This window comes from Nannospalax galili, unplaced genomic scaffold (genome assembly GCF_000622305.1).
Source record: "Nannospalax galili isolate Female #2095 unplaced genomic scaffold, S.galili_v1.0 scaffold69, whole genome shotgun sequence".
Lineage (NCBI taxonomy): Eukaryota > Metazoa > Chordata > Mammalia > Rodentia > Spalacidae > Nannospalax > Nannospalax galili.
The window spans coordinates 404,556-411,977 of NW_008360297.1; the positions used below are offsets into that span (position 1 = coordinate 404,556).

At 41.5% G+C, this 7,422-nt stretch overlaps 1 protein-coding gene across 2 annotated transcripts in view; it reads left to right on the forward strand.

The window, feature by feature from the left end:
• The window catches only part of Kcns3 (potassium voltage-gated channel modifier subfamily S member 3), a 61,270-nt gene that overhangs the window by 26,716 nt on the left and 27,132 nt on the right, over positions 1-7,422 (forward strand). The window lies entirely within an intron of this gene.

A 7,422-nucleotide genomic window follows, 5' to 3' on the forward strand; every position in this document is an offset into this window, starting at 1 on the left:
CCTCAGACATGGCCACAGGCCAGTCCAATAGAGACAATTCCCCAATTGAGCCTCCCTCAATGCAGGTGTGTCAAGTTGACACTAAAGCTATCCAGCACAGTGACAAAGATCAAAGTTAGAACTGGGTAAACCTTTTCGATTGTAAAATCTACTGGGCAATTGGGATGGGCTGTTGGAAGAAAGAGTAGGTCTGGAAGGGTTAGATCAGAACTGTATTGAGTCACACCGCAGGCCAGCTTTAGAAAGTTCCCTGGTTGGGCTGAAGATACAGCTTGACAGAGTGCTTGCCTAGCATACATGAAGCCCTGAATTTGATCTCTAGCACAGCATAAAAACTGGACATGGTGGAATACCTATAAGCCCAGCACTTGAGAAGTGTAGGCAGGGAGATCAGAAGTTCAAGGTTATCCAAAAAAGCAAGTTCTGTGGTGTTTATTCCTTCTTCCTATCCTGCTTCGATTTTTGACATTTACAGTTCAGACTTGAAGAAGTAACACTACTGTTCTTGTGATAAGATTCCTTTTGTGCCTATGTGGGTCAGCCTGACCTCCCCGTGCTATGGAGCAAGATTGGTAAGAGTCTGGCTCAGTTTGCAATGTGCCTAGAATAATGTTTAAAACATGGTGGATCAGTTCAAATGAAACTTGAACTGATAAAATCTGAGTTTCTCCTGTCACACTGATAAGTCTATCTTTTGATCCCTATTATAGGGATCAAAGTGTCTCCTCTCCCTCTTATATGAGATGATAGTTCATTATTTGCTGGACTTAACTGTGTAGCCACTGGAGGCACTGAATTTTACCATGTCTCAGCTAGATCTTTCTGCTATCTCTTTGACAAAAATGACTATAGTTTTGTTAATTCTTTCAGATAAAAGTGTCTTTTACTAGACTGCTAGTAGTAGTTAGCAGACAGGGCTGGAGGAGTAGAGAAGACAATAGATGGTCCCTTCTATGGAGAAGCTTAGCACTTGGCATTTGTGCAGGTTAAGAATCAAGTACAGAAAACATTGTATTACCTTGTGATAAGTGCTGATATAAAGGGTTACACAAAAGGCTGCTGGAGAAGGGGAACAGAGCAGAAGGGGTCAGGAAGGAAGAACTGTACATTTGTTCAAATTCTCTCAAGTTTCCCTGAGTGCCGGAGCTTTACTGTTGTAGACGTCTATCTGTATGAGCATTCCTACTTGCACCGTGGCTCAGCTGGAGAAGTGATTGGGTATCTGTGAAGAAATAGAAGTCTCTTGCAGGGTAAAGTCAATATTTTCCTCATTGAAAAGCTATCATCTGGGATACTTTGCCTTTTTATAAATAGGACAGCTTTCTGGTTATTTGACTCACAAAATCCCTCAGCCTTCTGAGCAGCTTGAGATGAGCTGTGTAACGCACAGAGATCCCTGGGGATCCAAAGGAGCAGCTGCACTAGAGGGGCAGTGGGAATGAGCACAACTCTAAATGATCACACTAGTTAGAGAGACCATGAGTAGAAGTGAAGGGCCAAGGGGGAAGGGAGGACATTACATCAACCTCTTATGTTTAGAATAAAGTTTTATGGTTTCAAAAGACTTTGCTTTTATTTTTTTAACCACAAGGCAAGCTTGGCATTGCCTGTGACTTTTAAAGGATCTTCAAACTCAAGGTCCTATATGCTGAGAAGAGACAGTTTAAAGCCATGTTCTCTGAGGCTGTGCCTTTTCCTCTTCTGGTTGTCTGCAGTAGTTCAGCATGAATTAGGGGATTTATTACTTTTCCTGTTGACCACATCAAAACACTTGACAAAGGCAACCTAAAGAAGGAAATGTTTAGGGGGCTAGAGAGATAGCTCAGCAGTTAAGAGCACTGGCTGTTCTTGCAGAGGACCCAGGTTTGATTCCCATCACCCACATATTGGCTAACTACTGTCTAGAACTCCAGTTCCACGGGATCTGATGCCCTCTTCTGGCATTTGTGGGCATTGCATTACATGCATGTAGGCAATACACTCATATACATAAAAATAATAAAATTTTAAAAGGGAGAGGTTTATTTTGACTTATGAGTTTGAGGATACAGTCCATCATGATGGGGAAGGCATGGTGGTAGGGATGTGAGGCAGCTGGTCCCATTGTGCCTATAGTCAGAAGCAGAGAGAGATCCATCCTGGTGCTCAGGCAGCTTTCTACCTTTTTATGCATTCTGGGACTCCAACCAATGGTGCCAGCAGCATTTAGAATGGGTCTCCCACCTCAGAGAATCCAGTCTAGAAACCCTCCTGCAGATACACTTGGTGGCTTGTCTCCAGTGACTCTAGACCCTGTTAAGTTGGCAATCAGTATTAACCATCACAGGGTAACAAGGGGTTCATTTTGTTTAGTTCAACACTTAAAAGGTGGTTCTGAAATAGGGTGACCCGGGAACTTATGCCATTGGTGGGCTGTCAGCTGTCCCACGCTTAGAGAACATGTCAGATGCAGAAAAGACCTAGGAAGGAATTTTCCTGCATAACTGAAACTCATACCTTACATCAAGATTTCCTCTGTGGGAATGTTGAACACTCAGAAAACTCCTAGTGGGAGTAGTTCCATAGAGAAGCCTAGCGATGCTCAGGCAATGCCAATCCAGAGCCAAACCCAGAAGGTTCCAGGAGGTAACCTATGTTTCATGTTCTTTCTCTGAGCGTATCTTTCGAGAGGCTTCACAAACAGGCATTTATTTCTCAGAATGGCACCATTTAGCTGCTGTACAAATACTGATTCTCATATAAGGTTTTTCAGGGGCCCCTTGAACAGATGTACTCGATGCAGTTTTTCTTTTCAGCTGCCAGTGAATGTTCTTGGATTTGGACAGCTTTTCCTTCAGTCTTACAAACACTGAGGGGCACAAGGAGGTCAGATAGTCTTATGTAGTGTTATGAACATAGTGACATAGGTTGATGGTAGACATCAAAATCAATATGTGACCTTGGGTTCTGTTTTTGGAAGACCGTGAGAACCATGGTTAGTCTTCCTACTCTGTAACTCAAACCTTTGAACCCATGGATGTGCTTAATTTGAGACCCCATTGGCCTTCAGCAGGCTACTATCAACAGCCCTATGGAAGGGGTAATAGTCTTTATTGAGACAAAATATGCAAATGAACAGCAGCCAGTTTTGACTTCCACTTTAAAAAAAATGAGTACTCAATGTTTGAGGCATAGTGGAAGACCCAGAAAAGCCTGATGGGGTTGGCTCAACTCTGGGCCTCAAGTTTCCTCATTAGCAACAGGAAACTAATTCTCTACTGCTTAGTGCTGCCGGACAAAGGCATTTATTTATATCATTCATTTATTCTGTTACACTTCCCAGTTACCTGCTACTGTCTAGGTACTGTGTCGAATACTGGGCACAGTTGCCTCAAAAAGGTGTTTGGTGGGACTGGAAAGATGGCTCAGCATTTAGGAGCACTGGCTGCTCTTGCAGAGGACCTGGTTCAGCTTCCAGTACCCATATGACTCCAGTTCCTGGGGATCTGACTCTCTCTTCTGGCCTCCGTGGGCATTGCACACATGTGTGCAGTTAACATACATGCAAGCAAAATGAACACAAATATTTAAAAAGAGGTTGGGGCTGGAGAGATGGCTCAGCAGTTAAGAACACTGACTGTTCTTGTAGAAGACCTGGGTTCGAATCCCAGCACCCACATGGCAGCTAACAACTGTCCGTCCGTAACTTCAGTTCCAGGGGATCTGACAGCCTCTTCTGTCCTCCCTGGGCATTGCATGACACGGGTGCACTTACCTACATGCAGGCAATACACACATACACATAAAATAAAAATAATAAAATATTTTAAAAAATTTAAAAAGAGGTGTTTAGTAAATTTTTCTTAAAGGGTCTTGCTTATATGGCACAGGCTGGCAACTCTCCTGCCTCGGGCTCCCAAGTACTGGGATGACAGGTATGAACCACCATGCCTGGTTTCTTAAAACATTCTTTTTTAAAAAAATATTTTGTTTATTATTTTTATTTTATGTGTATGCATGTATTGCCTGCATGTAGGTAAGTGCATTTGTGTCACGCAATGCCTAGGGAGGACAGAAGAAGCTGTTAGATCCCCTGGAACTGGAGTTACAGACAGTTGTTAGCTGCCATGTGGGTGCTGGGATTCAAACCCAGGTCTTCTGAAAGAACAGTCAGTCAGTGCTGAGCCATCTCTCCAGCCCCTCTTAAAACATTCTTAATGGAAAATTTTAACATGTACAAAAATAGAATGATACATTAAATTCCTGTGTGGCCATTTCCCAGCTGCAGTAATGATTAACATGTGGACAATTTGTATGGTCAATATTATTGTCTTTTCCATCTGTTATTAGAAATGAATCCTAAATCCGTATAACTTTGTCTATAAATATTTTAGTCTATATTTCCAAAGAATGGGACTCCTTTTAAAGAATATAATTAGCCGGGCATGGCGGTGCATGCCTTTAATCCCAGCACTTGGGAGGCAGAGGCAGGCGGATCTCTGTGAGTTTAAGGCCGGCCTGATCTACATAGTGAGTTCTAGGACAACTGGGGCTATAGGGAGACCCTGTCTCAAAAAGACCAAAACAAACAAACAAACAGACAAACAAACACACACACACACATATTTATGGGGTAAAGATTAATTGTTTAGCAAATTCTGCCATTAGGACACTGAAAAGTTGAACAGTCTTTTATATTATCAAGAATCTCATTGGAGGCTGGAGGGATGGTTCAGCTGGTAAGAGCACTGGCTCTTCTTGCAGAGGACCCAAGTTTAGTTCCTAGAACTCATGTGGTGGCTAACACCTGTTTGTTACTCCAGTTCCACGGGCTCTGACGCCATCTTCTGACCTCTGCAGGCACTGCACACACATGTGCCCTTACATACACGCAGGCAAAACACTCATACACAGAAAATAAAAATAAATATTTTTTTAAAAATGACTGGGTTTGTGGCCGTGAGCTCCACCCCTGAGACTCCCGAGCACCACGGCATCTTGCATCTTAGCTCTTAGACTTCCTCAGGAGGACAAGGGGATCCTATCCCATCTTGGATCTGCATACCCCTCCAGTCTTGGCAGGATTAATGCATCTCTCACCACAGAAGTTTCCTTATGCTGCAGATGACAGTTAACACAGAAACCCCCAACTGGTGTAAGTGCAGAGAACAAGAGGCTGCAGACTGCTTATCCCTGAGTAGGACACCTGTATCAAACTTCTGCCTCCCAAGGTTCAGGGATCATTGCAGAAGAGAGGGTGGAAAATTGTAAGAGCCTGAGGTGGTAGATGACCGCAAGGAAACAGATTGCCAGACAGCTGATCAATTATTCATATGAACTCACAGCAATGGGCTCAAACCAGACAAAAATCCCAGCATAGACATAGGGAAGTGGGTAAGAAATCCAAACTCAACCCTAGGAACTTTTGGCAATTGATGGCTGTTGGGAGGAGGAGAGAGAATCTTTTTTAAGGATGGGAGTCTTGGTAGGTTAACCAGGCTCCAGTGGATAGAACCACATTTGGAGATGCAAATTAGACTCTGTAGGCCTTATTATGTATATAGTTAAATTGGGCAGTGGACAATAAAGGAAGTGCTGATAAGGGAGGGGATCTAAATATCATCAAATTATATTGTATAAAAATTGCAAAAATTCAATTACAAATGTTTGAAAAAGTTCACTGGTGTTTGAATGTGGCTGGTTTACATATATGTAGTGCATATAATTCATATGCAAATATAATTTAAACAAATGTATAGTGAAATACATATACATGTATGATATGGCTTAATTTGTTAAAATCAAGATCTACACAAAACCTGCAATCTAATTCTGTTTTCTGAGTCTCTTATTGATGTTTGTCACTTGATCTGTGTGGGTTCCTACAGCCTGAATTTTTGCTGATGACATCCCTATTAGTGTCATTAAACATGTCCCTTCAAAATCTCTTATTTTATTTAAACGGGAAGTTAGATCTATTCCAGCCTTAATCAAACCAGGTTTGTGGGGTTGTTTATATACTTATATCAGGACACACATTTTGCCTTGAGTCTTTTTGTTACATTGGACAGTATTAAAGGGAAAGATGTTGTAACTCTGATTTATGTTAGGAAATTCCTCATGGTCTTGTTATCTGAGTATTGGCAGCTGTTGATGGCCATTGTCCAGGTCTTTTATTTCATTATGAGTTGCCAGCCTGTAAGATATTAATTTTATTAATTCTTCTTTATTCATTAGCTGAAACCTTTTTAAAAAATAGTTTTGTCGAGATGTACTTCTTATACAACAAAATCTCTCTTTAAAAAAACTATAATTTTTTTTTTTTTTTTTACTGTATTTATAAGGTTATAACATCCTATTCCAGAACGTTTTATCATTCCTTTAAAAGAAATCCATACCCATGAGGAATCCTGGTTCTTTCCTCTCCTCCTACCCTATAGCAACCACCAGTATACTTCCTGATTGTATGGGTTTATTTGTTGGGGATATTTCATATGTGGTGGTGCCACATATTATGGCATTTCTGTAGATAATGGGCCATATATATGACAATGTGTTTTATTGCTCCACATTGTTTTTCTTTTTAAGACAGGGTCTCCACAATGATATCTTGCCTAGAACTCACTGTGTAGACCAGGCTGGCCTCAATCTCACAGAGATCTGCCTGCTCTGCCTCCTGAGTGCTGGGATTAAAGGTTGATTTACATATGTGAAGCCAGCCCTGCATTCCTGAGATAAATCTGAGTAGTCATACTATGTCATTTTTTCTACATGTTACTGGATTTGGTAACTGACTAGTGCTTTGTTGGTTATGTTTGCATCTATGTTCATAAGGGACATTGGTCTGTAGTTTCCTACTCATGTTTATTTTTAGTTCAAGTATGAAGGGAATCAAATGGCTTTATAGAGTGAGTTAGGAAATGTGTCTTCTTCAAGGTTGGAAGAGTTTGTGAAGGATTGGTGCTAATGTGGGATGGGAATCATCAGTGGAGCTGTTTATGCCTGAATTTTCTATGTGGAGTTTTTTTTTTTTTTTGGTCTTTTTGAGACAGGGTCTCCCTGTAGCCCCAGCTGTCCTGGAACTCACTATGTAGACCAGGCTGGCCTTGAACTCACAGAGATCTGCCTGCCTCTGCCTCCCGAGTGCTGGGATTAAAGGCGTGCACCAGCACGCCCAGCCTATGTGGAGATTTTTTAAAATTGTGAATTCAGTATCCTGTAAATTTATTAGGGTTCCCCTTTTCTCCTTGAGTCATCTTCTGTAGAGTGTATTTCTAGTAGTTTCACCCTTTTATTTGGGTTTTCTAACCTCCAGGCACGAACTTATTCACAGCAGTGTCTTACAGTTACTTCTACAAGGTCAGTAGTGATATATCTTCTTTCACTGCTGATTTTGCTTGTTGGGGGTCTTTCATTTGTTCTTGGTTAATTGGTCTTACCAAA